Consider the following 13116-nt stretch of genomic DNA (forward strand, 5'->3'; position numbering starts at 1 on the left):
GCATAGATATTTATATGGTTCTGTCATCTTGTTCAAGTGACTGTTTAATCATGAGATAATGTCCATCTTTATCCATGATGCTGGGTTTTGCCTTAGTTTATTTTAACAGAGATCAGTGTTGCCACTCTGGCTCTTTTTTTTTTTTTTTTTAATATTTTAATTAGCTTGCTATATATTTTTTCCATCATTTCAATTTTAGTCTCTTTTTGTCTTTGTTCACAAAGTGTGTCTCTTGCTGAGAGTATATTGAAGGATCTTGTTTTCTTATCCATTCTGCCACTCTTTGTCTCTTAACTGGTACATTTAATTCATTGACATTCAGTGTAATTATCAATAGGTATGATTTCATTTCTGTCATTATGTTTATTGCTTTGTGGTGCTGCTGGATTGTTTATTCTGCATGCCTGCCTGTGTTGAGTTCATGTTTTTGTGTTCTTTCTTGTCAGTTTCATTATAGCTTTAATGTTTCCCTATTTGTGGATTTTCATTTTTTTGTATGTTTTGAAGTATCGATTTCTTTGCCATTACCCTATATTCTATTAAATTTTCCCTCCATTTTAAACAGTCTATTTTATCCTGCAATCTATCTAATCTCGTCACCACATGGATCTGTGTTCCTATGTTTTTACTTTCTTTCACATTGTCATTGTTTTGATCATAGACTGACTTCCCAGATCTTCTACATTCGTTCTTGTAGTTTGGGTCTGTTCTGGACTCTTCAATCTGTCGATTGAGTTCCTGGTGGTGCTGCCACATATGTCAATCTCTGGTTGTTGCCTCATCTTCCTGATTCTCAGTTCAAATAACTTCCTTTAAGATGTTTTGAAGTGCTGAGCTAGCTTTGGCAAAATCTGTTAGCTTCTGTTTATCTTCAAATGTTTTATTACACCATCATATGTGATTTACAGCTTTGCTGGCTAAATGATTCTTGGTTGACAGTTTTTCTACTTCATTCTACTTCATGTTTTTTGTTTTTTGTTTTTTTTATGTCTTCCATTGCCTTCTTGCCTGCATGGTTTCTGCTGAGAGATCAGTACTTAATCTTATTTTCTTGCCTTTGTAAGTAACACTTCTCTTTTCCCTAACTGCTCTCAGGATTCTCTTCTTATCTTTGATTTTGGAGAGCTTTATTATGATATGTCTTGCTGATTTTCTTTTGGGGTCTATCCTTCCTCAGTTTTGTTCAACTTATTGAATGATGAGCATTTCATTTTCCAGGACATTAAGGAAATTTTCTTCCAGCATCTCTTCACCTTCATTATGGATTACATTTCAATGTAAAAAAAAACAAAAATTCTCACCACTCAACCAATAAACAATGTTCTTATCAACAGAGAAAAGATTGAAGTTGTCAAGGACTTCATTCTTCTTGGATCAACTATCAACACTAACAGAAGCAATAGTCAAGACATCAAATGATGTATTGCATTAGGCAAATCTGCTGCACAAGACCATTTTAAAGTGTTGAATTGCAAAGATGTCAGCTTGAGGACTAAGGTGCGCCTATCCCAAGCCATGGTATGTTCAATAACCTCATATGCATATGAAAGTTGCACAGTAAATAAGGAAGACTATAGCAGAATTGATGCATTTGAGTTACGGTGTTGGAGTTGAATATTTTAAGTGCCATGGGCTGCCAAAAGAACAAACATACCCTTGTTGGAAGAAGTGCAGCTAGAGTGCTCCTTGGAGTCCAGAATGGTCAAACTTCATCTCTCATACTTCAGACATATAGTCAGGAGGGACCAGTTGCTGGAGAAGGAGTTCATGTTTGGTAGGGTGAAGGGACAGAGAAAAAGAGGAAACCCCCCAATTAGATAGATTGGCCAGGTGGCAGCATCAATGGACTCAAGTGTGGCAACAATAGTGAGGTTGGCCCAGGATTGGGCAGTGTTTCATTCTGTTGTGCATAGGGTTGCTGTAAGTTGGTATCAACTCAATGTCACCTAACAACAACAAAAACAATGTTAATGTGTTATTATTATTTCCGATTGCCTCCATGTAGATGTGGTCAGGAGATGAGCTTCCCTTTTCACTTTTCTTATTACTCAACTTGGAGTTACTCTCGCAGGTGTTGGCTATCTATCTGGTACACAGCATCTGGTATTGGCTCTTACCTTGATGGTGGGATTTTATAGGGTGTGATTGTTATTGTGGCTGTGCTATATGACCACAATAGCTGTCTCTTCTTGGGTAATATAGGGTGAAAAATAGCCATCCCCTCTTCAAAATGTGGGCAAATAAAAAAAGTACCATATCAAAATACTCTAGGTTTTTCTCCTAGTGAGAAACAGTTCACTGGTGATCATATCCATTTGTGTGCACAGTAGAACCCTCCAGAAGTAGGAGGGGGCTGTCCACTCATTGAGACATTCCCTCTAGTCATTAGCATGGTGGTGCATAGACAGAGAAAGGGAAATTGCCAGACAAAATATTGTATGCACCTTTATCTTTGAAGATTGGTCATGTCTCTGCCATGGGATTTCTGTTCTGCAGCTGTATTCACTACAACCTTCTCCCTTTTATTTCTTAATAGAAATAAGCACCATGTTTTTATACAAATAACACATATCACCTTGTTTGCCCCTGGAAGTATTTCTATAATCATCACAGTTTCATTTTTTTTCTTTTACATTTTACTTTTAAAAAATAGCATGTTTATGTAAATATCTCCAGAGGAGTGACATGGCAGGGAGTGGTTGGCACACAAATGTAGAAGGCATGGGTTGTTTGAAGAAAAAATGCAGTAAACCTTTTGTTGTGGTCAGGACTATCTTATAGACTACTTTTGGAGATCCAAAGTATTAAGTTCAGAATGGTAAGAATTAGGAGGTGTATTTAAGAGGAATACTATTAATTAAGGTGTGGCTCTGTGGGTTTGTGTGTTGAACTACAAAGTCAGTTTGAACCTCAAGGTCAGCCATTCAAACTCACCAGCCAAACTCACCTCCAAAACCCTATACAGGGTCTCTATAGGTTGGAAAACACTCGATGATACTTAGCAATAACAATGATAGCAACTATAATAAAACATTGTGTTATAGCATTTGGATTTTTTTTTTTAATTTACTAATTTTTTTAAGCAGAACTTCAAAATTATTACTTCAAAATCTATGAAGAAAAAAATTGACTTTACTTTCAATGTTAATCAAATTCTTCATTTCTAAAATTTGCTCTCATTGTAAAGAAATCAAAACCAGACAATGAAAATATTGTCTAGCTTATTCCAAAGCTAGTGTGTTGCTTATTAATTAAGGGTAAAACATTTAATCATAACTTTGCTTACATTGCATAATAAATTATGTAAAATAAAAATAAAATTTAAATAAATTAAAAAAAGCTCTGGTGGTGTAGTGGTTACAAATTGAGCTGTGAACCACAGGGTCAGCAGTTCGAAATTACCAGCTGTTCCATGAGAGAAAGATGAGGCATTCTGTTCCCATAAAGATTTATAGCCTCAGAAACCCTGTACAGGGTAACTATGAGTCAGAACCAACTCCATAGCACATAGCCACAGCCACATCCTACTCTTGCAGTCCTGGTGTGGTGCTATGGGTTAATGTGGTGGACTATAAAGTCAGTATGAACCACAAGGTCAGCAGTTCAAGTTCACCAGCCATTGCTCAGAAACCCTACATATGGTCACTTTGAGTCTGAATTAACTCCAAGGCATTTAACAGCACCAACAATCCCACTCTTAATCCTCTTATTTGTTTATTACATCAAGTGACACCATGGGGGTAGCTATATCTGAACAGCCAAACCACTGATAATTCTGACCCAGTAAATTTGACACAAAACTTGATAAGTTGGCACCTGTACATATCTCCTTAAACCAGACACACACTTCAGATAAAGACAATTATAAAGTCGTATTTTTGCCTGACATGATACAACTAATACAGCCTGATCTTTGCTCTGCTTCAGTATGTGTCAAAAAGCTCTTTAATTTCACTGAAAAGTGCCAGAGGCATCACACTCTACCACAAAATCTCCTACATGAAGACTGTGTGTATTGACTTCCGTGTTGTTTTGTGTCAGTCTCTTGGTTCTGAGCTGCAGCTTTTTCTGCCATTTCTCACCATTTATCCCATCTCTGATGTTGTAGCTGCTGGACCTACCCCTGAGTCTTAATCAGACTTGCCTTTGACACATGTAATGCTACCAAGATTTATTTTAGTCATCAAGGCTTTCACTATTTGGCAGCTTAGTACGCTTTCAGCCTTGGCTAATTATCCATTTCCATTTTCTCTTAGAAGAGCTCCCAACTCTTGATATCAAATTTTGTCTTGTTATCTAATACTGCTGTACCAGAAATACCAAAAGTTGATGGTTTTAATAACCAGAAATTTATACTCACAGTTTAGGGCACTGTAAGCCCAAATTCAGAATGCAAGATGTTGGGAAAGGATATTCTCTTAGTGAAGTTCCTCATATACTTTTGGACAGTGAATAAGGAAGATCGTAGAAGAATTGATGCCTTTGAATTATGGTGTTGGAGGAGAATACTAAAAGTGCCATGGGTTGCCAAAAGAACCATTAGATCTGTTTTGGAAGAAGTGCAGCCAGAATGCTTCTTAGAGCCAAGATGGCCAAACTTTGTCTCTCATACTTTGGACATATTGTCAGGAAGGAACAGTCGCTAGAGAAGGATATCATGCTTGGTAAGATGGAGGGTCAGAGAAAAAGAAGAAGACCCCCAACAAGATGGATTGGCCATTGATGGACTCAAATGTGGCAACAGTGGTGAGGTTGGCCCAGGATCAGATATTGTTTCATTCTGCTGTGCATAGGATCACTATGAGTCAATTCCGACTCGATTGCACCTAACAACAACAATGCTATAGGATATTACAATTCAATAGGCCCAGTATTCCTTAGAGATCTCTATATATCTTGGTATCAATCTTCCCCTAGATGTAGGAGAATCACAGTACAGGGACCCAGGACCAACAGATGCACTCCACTCTTCGCTCAAGTCTCTATCCTTTTATATCTTGTAAGATAAAAGGTAGAGCATGACACCCTATTGGAATTCTCCCATAAATCTGAATAATCATCTTACTAGTTTACCATATCAAATGAGATCATATGGAATAGCGACATTTCAACTGCCAAACAAGAAACAATCCTGGCCCAGTCAAGTTGACATAAAACTTTAGAACCTCCCCTGAAGAATTTTATGTTCTCTGTAAAAATGATGTAAATCATGTTCGTTGTTGTTATGTGCCGTTGAGTCAGTTCCAACCCATAGCAACTCTGAACAGTGTTTCCGAGGCTGTAAATCTTTATGGAAGCAGAAAGCCTCATCTTTCTCCCACAGAGCAGCTATTACTTTCAAACTGCTGAGCTTGTGGTTTGCAGCCTAATTTGTAACCACATATTTAGACGGACTAAATTCATGTTTCTGTAAAATGCTCTTTGAGATCAGGGAACAAAACATATGCCTAAAGGGACAAGAATTCTGAATGGCTGTATAGTGAGTGGGGCAGGGTTTTCCTCTGAATTTTTCATAGGATAGCCCTAGCTATTTGCAGAGAATGAAGAAGTGCATTGTCATGATGGAAAAATAGTTCCTTAGTGAACTTTTCCTGACAATATTCGCACCAATGCAGTTATCAATTTTCTTAAAATTTCTTCACAATGTTGTTGTTGTTGTCAGGTGCCATCGAGTCGGAACCGACTCATAGCGACCCCATGCACAGCAGAATGAAACAATGCTCGATCCTGGGCCAACCTCACCACCGCTGCCACCCCCGAGTCCATCAATGATGCCACCTGGCCGATCCATCTCGTTGGAGGTCTTCCTCTTTTTCTCTGACCCTCCACCCTACCCAGCATGACATCCTTCTCCAACGATTGTTTCCTCTGGACTACATGTCCAAAGTAGGAGAGACGAAGCTTAGCCATCCTGGCCTCCAAGGAGCACTCTGGCTGCACTTCTTCCAAAATAGATCTATTGGTTCTTTTGGCAGTCCATGGCACCCTCAGTATTCTCCTCCAACACCACAACTCAAAGGCATCAATTCTTCTACGATCCTCTTTATTCACTGTAAGCACCTGTATTTGGCTGGTGTGCTTTGAGAATAAGTTGTAAAAATTTCCTCTTCAGATTCCCAGAAAAGAATTTCCATAACATTCTGAGTTAACTTTTCTGTCTTGAATTTAGCTGATCCAGAAGATCCCATCAGAAGCCACTATTTTGATTGGGCCTGTGAATTACTCTGTGGATTGTACTGGTAAATCCAAAACTCACCCCCAGTTTTGATGAATTCCATAAAACCATCTTCAAGTTGTTGAAAGAACCTGAATGCACCTAAAACAATCTAGACCCCAAAAGAAAATCACCAAGAAATTTCATAATAAAAATTCTCCAAAACCAAAAACAAAGAAAGAATCCTTAAAACAATTCAGGGAAATGAAAAGTTACCCACAAAGGAAAGTCAATGAGATAAACTATGATTTCTCAGCAGGCACTATTCAGGCAAGAAGACAATGAAATAGTATATATAAGATTTTGGAAAAAATTGCCAGCTAACAGCCATATACCTATCAAAATAATTCCTTAAATGTGATAGTGAAATCAGGACAGTTCCAGATAAGCAAAAAAAAAAGACCAATTTTACAAGAAATACTAATGGGGCTTCAACAACTTCAGATTAACATGCATGACAATTCTATCCAAAGTTCAACTCAGATATAGAAATATCAAAATTAAAGGAAATACACAAGACTGAAAAGAGAGAATCAGAGTAATCAATCTGTAACCAAGTCAATTATAAAGTAAAAAGAGGGAATAGTGTAGTCATAGAACTTCCAAATGGAAAGGATGTCTAGTAGATTTCAATGTAGAACAGATTGTTTGAAATAAATAATACACATGTTACTTGAGTGAAATGAAAGATAATATCCTATTGTATAGATATGCAGGTTAGACACACAAGGTGAACAAATGTGGATGAAGAATAGAATTACAGCCATAATTATATATAGGTTTGACAGAGCATATTTGTACATGGATACCTTTGCTGCATATTTATCCATGGATACGTAAACAGAAAAAAAAAATTATGGAAACTACTTAGATATAATCAAACACTCTCTGGGAATGAACCACTGGAACTGGGGGCTCAGGATCATAGTTTCAGGGGACACAAAGTTTAATTTGTATAACACAGTCCACAAATACAATGATTTTCATCCTATTTTGGTAAGAAAAGGTGTGTCTTAAAAGCTTACCAATGACCATCTAAGGTGAAACTATTTGTGTCTTCTTCTCTGGAGGAAATAATTTGAAGAAAATCAAAGATATATGGAAACAATTAGTCCAGTGGATTAATGGACCATGAAAACATCAATCTACACCACCCTGGGACCAGAAGAACCAGATGGTGCTTAGCTATCACTTCCAACTGCTCTAAAAAGGATTATATTAGATGGCCATAAGATAAAGTGGGAAAAAACATCGAGTGTAACTTTACATCATAAATGATACCTAACTTACTGTTTGGATGTAAACTAGTGGAGCCCCTCAAAATATGACCCTTAGTCACCCTTCAGATTTATAATTGAACTCATTACTGTGGATTAATTTTCAGCCAAACAATGTTGTTATTAAGTGCCATCTAGTTGGTTTCAACTCATAGCTATCCTGAATAGGATTTTCGAGTAGCCAGTGATGAACTTGGAGCAAGGGGAACAGTAACACTAGTGAAGTATATAGACCTTACATTAGTAAACCAGTGGAGACAAAAAGGCAACATTTACCTAAGGATGCAATTTGAAAAGATTAAGAAAGAAGGAGGAATGGAAATAAAACAGAGTGATTAAGTGGATAAGTGATGTTATATATTGAGGGATTTGCAAACAATGAGATGAAACAAAATATGTATGAATTGTTGAATGTAAAACTGATTATCTGCTCTGTAAATCTTCACCCAATGCACAAATTAAAACAAAAACAAAAAGTCTTCATTAGCTTTGAACTTGCTTAAATGACTGATGGAAAGATGAACTTTTTAAGATAGCTGATCTTCATATATAACGATTTTGTGTCCATCTGGCCAAAAGCTTGCTGAGGTCAAGATACTTACTTAAAATTAAAATCACCAAGCCATGTGAGATGACAACTTCAGTAGCTATTACATCAGTGATATTCTTCCACCTGTTGTTGAGCTTCAACTATGATTCCTTCATCTGTCAAGGTTTCCAGTCTTCTCACTCTTTTCTGATCTTTGAAGTCTCTATAACCTTCCTTAAATTACTTGATCCATCTAAAATCTGCCACATCCCCATAAATTTGTGGTGTATCTTCATTGGTAGGGAAGATGTCCACTTGAGTTTTGTTAAAAATTGGATATTAATCCTGGTTTAAAAATTATTTCCCTCATAGCAAAAAGTATCCTTTTTTTTTTTTTCTTTGAGGGCATCTTAATGAGACTAATGAAAATATGTTACTTACGGAAATTGTCTATAGCCATCTATTGTTTACAGGGCATCTATAAACACATTTTGTTTTGAATTAACCTGTGCATGGATGAATGAGAACCCTAATATTATTCTGTTCCAGATTACAGATTCTTTTTTAAAATTAATTTTATATCTAGGTTTTAGAATGCACTGCAAATATTTGTTGAAATAGTTTTTTGTTTTTTTTTAAATTTCAGCTACAAAATTATCATTGACTTTTATATTTCAAAGTCAGAATTACATTTTTTTTTTATTGCAGTCTAGTAGTAGTTGCAGAAAACTTTAAAAGGACAACAAATAATTCCTGCACATTTATTAAATTCCATTTTCTATTGTTGATATTTTAATGTCTTTTAGGTTACATTTTGGTTTATTTCAGCATCAGGATGCTAAATAAATGGAATTCTGCCAAAAGCCACCTTAATATTTTCTTATTTAAAAACAAATACAGTAAATTGTTGTTGTTGTTAGATGCTATTCAGTCTAATTGATTTTCAACTTATAGCAACCCCATGTGACAGAGCTATACTACCCATAGGGTATTTTTGGCTGTCATCTCTTTACAGGGATAGGTTGTGAGACCTTTCTCTAGTGGAGTTACTGGTGGATTGAAACACAAACATTTTGGTAAGCAGTCAAACAATTTACCATTGTGTCATCTGGGCTCCTTAACACTGATCTGTTAAAAATTAGATACTGAAATACAAACACAGATATGAAACATAGGATTTTGAATATTTTGAAGGATAGTGTTGTTTTTAGGTGCCCCAGGTTGATTCCAACTGGTAGTGATACCATGTACCACAGAACTAAACATTGTTCAATTATGTACCATCCTCAAATTAATTGCTATCTTTGAGCCCATTGTTGCAGCTAATGTGTAAATCCATCTCATTGAAGGTCTTCTTTTTCACTGACCCTATAATTTTGCAAACATGACATCCTTCTGTAGGGACTGGTCCCTTCCATTAACATATCCAAAAGTCTTACCATCCCCACTTCTAAGAATCATTATGGCTATTTCTTGCAAGACATATTTTTTTCGTTCTTTTGTCAGTTCATGGTATATTCAATATTCTTCACCAGCACCATAATTCAGAGGCATGGATTTTTCTCCAATCTTCTAAGGATATAAAACTTTGAAATGATATTGAAACTCCTGTAGCAAAACACCTTTCAACTTGAAATGTTTACTTTCATCATAATCTCTCCTCAACAAGTGAAAATTCACAACCTGAATTTTTTTTTTTTTTTTCAAAATTTAAAGATTTTTTTGGGGAGGTTCCAAGAATGTAGAGTATAAGGAATTTATATTTATAATAACAAGTTGTTGTTAGTGTTGTTTACCATTGAGTCATTTCTAATTCATAGTAGCCCTCTATATATTTCTAAAAAAATGATGAGTGGGTTTGAACTGTTGACCTACATAAGCAATCCAGTACTTATCCTACAGCAAAACCATAGAAAATAAGAGACTCCTGGGTCAGAGATAAAGGCCTACAGTCTAAGGATGACCAGTCTTTTAAATATGGCTGCTACCAGTTTATCCCATTTTTCTCCCAGAAAACAAAACAAAACAAAAATGATCTTTAGTATTCTCTTGTTTTGTGCCATTGAGTCAGTTCTGACCCACAGCTACCCTGTATAGATTTTCTGAGGAGTGGCTGGTGGTTTGACCTTGTGGTTCAGTCTGACCTTGCGTTCTAGCACATTATCCTTCAGCACCACAGCAGGACTCAAAAAGGCTGTTCTGATGGCAGACCATATTTCTTTTGAGGATATTGCTATTTAAACAACATAAAAAAAAAACATAGTCTTAAACAGAATGTATGACGAACCGTGAGAGCTCAATAGAGAATTGTCTCTTTGGAGGGTGCTAAAAACAGATCTAGACTTTTTTTGAAATTAATTTTCAACATCTAAAATATCCCTCATTTATTGAATCAAATAAAAACTCTAGGTCTTTATCTTGACTTTCAACTCTCTTTCTACTCATCAAATTACTTATTCATTAGCCTTGTTTATTCTACTCAATATCTTTCAGATCCATTCAGCGTTCTCTATTCCTAATGTTTTGCTCCTAATTTGGTCTAACTTTAGCACTAACCTAATTTCTGACAAGAGTCTTACTATTGGTTTCCTAAGTCCAAATCAACCAGGGCTAAGTTCAATACAAATTCAATCAGAGAAGTATTTCTAAAGTACAAATCTGATGCAGTTATTCACTTGCACAGAAGATTTAGAAAGTTATCTTTGATTTCCAGAAACACTTCCAATGTCTTCAACCTCTTGAATCTACCTGAACCTAATTTCTTCCCAACATTTATCTCAGCACATCTTCTCCCTCTCTATGTTGCAGTCCTACTGAAGTACTTAGAGTATAAAGGGTATGCCATACCTTTGGACATCTTTATATGCCATTGACTCTTCCTGAGAAATACTTCCTTAAGTCTTCATTCACTTTGTTGTTGTTGTTGTTTGTACTGACTCATAGCGACCTTTTGCACAGCAGAATGGAACACTGCCTGATTCTGGGCCAACCTCACTATTGTTGCCATGCTTCAGCCCACTGATGTTGCTACTTTGCCAGTCCATCTCACTGGGGGTCTTCCTCTTTTTCTCTGACACTCCACCCTATAAAACATGATTTCCTTCTCCAGTGACTGGTCCTTCTTGACTATATATCCAAAGTATCAGAGACGAAGTTTGGCCATCTTGGCCTCCAAGGAGCACTCTGGCTGTACTTCTGCCAACACAGATCTGTTGGTTCTTTTGGCAGCCCGTGGCACTTTCAATATTCTCCTCCAACATCATAACTCAAAAGCATGAATTTTTCTATGTTCTTCCTTATTCCAGCTTTCGCAGGCATGTGAAGTTATTGAAAATACCATGGCTTGGGTCAGGTGCACCTTAGTCTTCAAGCTGACATCTTTGCTCTTCAACATTTAAAAAAGGTTGTGTGCAGCAGATTTGCTTAATGCAATACATTGTTTGATTTCTTGACTGCTGCTTCCATGAGTGTTGATAGTTGATCCAAGAAGAACGAAGTCCTTGACAATTTCAATCTATTCTCTGTTGATAAGAATGTTGTTTATTGGCCGAGTGGTGATTAATCTATACTCATTTTTCAGGGTTCAATGTAGATTTTACTTTCTCCCAATAGCTTTATTTTCCCAATCCAGTTATGTATCTCCATTTATATCTCTTATCATACTGTAAAAATAATCACTATTTGCTTGTTTATTCCCTGTATTCCCAACAGCAAATGTTTTTATGACATTAATTCATAATAAATCATGAACCCACATATGAACACATGTTAGTTACTCAGTAAATACTTACTGAATACATGAATGAATAATGAATACAGTTAGGGATAGAAATGTAATCTAGGAATTATGGGAAATGATTATGTAAAATTTTGTTTTTAACACTACTTTTAAGTTAGATTCTTTATTCTCTACTTGGTCTACTACACATGACATTGCTTTGACCTTACTGATATACACAATTATGTCATTTTTGCAATAAGGATTGTAAATGTCATGCAGCACTGACTTCTGAGAATTTTATTCACTTAAAAGAAGCAGAGGGAAACTATGACAGGTGGCTATGTGTTGGGGATTAAAGTACATCGGGGACTGAAATGAAGCTACCAATCTCATTAGCTGTCTTCTGAGCTGCTAAATTCTACCTAGGTCCCCAAGGTGAAAGGCTAATAATTAATTCAATTTCGTATCTATTCTGTGGAAAGCTCCAAAGGTTAAGATTATGGAGGACCGATGAGGGCAATCTTTTATACTGTTTAAATTGCTGTTTAAATTTGAATTAAATTCTAATGGTGACAGTTTGAAACTGACACAGTTTAATGCATTTATCACATTCCAAAGCCTGCCTACCTGAACTAGCTTTAAAGTGTGTGTTCAATAAGCAGTCAGTCTGTGCACTTATGTGTCTATCTTTACAATTTACTTAGAGTTTAAATAATAACAGATATTGGTAGCTGTCTAACCTATTTTGTTTGCTTTCTTTGGATTTAACTTTCTCTTCTATAGGTTTCTAAAGGAGTCCAGATGACATTGTATGATAATCAATGAACTGATAACTGAAAGTTTAGCAATTGAAACCCACCAACAGCTCTGTGGGAGAAAGATTAGGTTTTCTATTCCAGTAAAGATTTACAACATCAGAAATGGGGTACAGGGCAGTTGTGTTTCAGAATCAACCTCAAGGCAGTGAGTTCAAAGCATAGTGGCCTATGGATTCCTATACTCAACAGGATATGTAGCTTTTTATTGACAGTATAATTCACATTCCTGAGGAAAAAGCATCTATGGGAAATTGTTGTTGTTGTTAAGTGCCGCCGAGTCTGTTTTGACTCATAGGGACCCTGTATAGGGTTTCCAAAACTGTAAATCTTTACTGGAGCAGAAATCATCATCTTTTGCCCACAGAATCACTGTTAGTTTTGAAATGCTCACTGTGAGATTAGCAGCCCTCGTAAGATTTCCAAGACTGTAAATCTTTACAGGAGCAGAAAGCCTTATATTACTCCCACAGAATCGCTATTAGTTTTGAAATGGTCATGTAAAATTAGCAGCCCGATTCAAAACCACTACGAGAGCTATATAGTGCTCATAATTTACA

This window comes from Chrysochloris asiatica, unplaced genomic scaffold, assembly GCF_000296735.1.
Source record: "Chrysochloris asiatica unplaced genomic scaffold, ChrAsi1.0 scaffold00229, whole genome shotgun sequence".
In the NCBI taxonomy this organism is placed as follows: Eukaryota; Metazoa; Chordata; class Mammalia; order Afrosoricida; family Chrysochloridae; genus Chrysochloris; species Chrysochloris asiatica.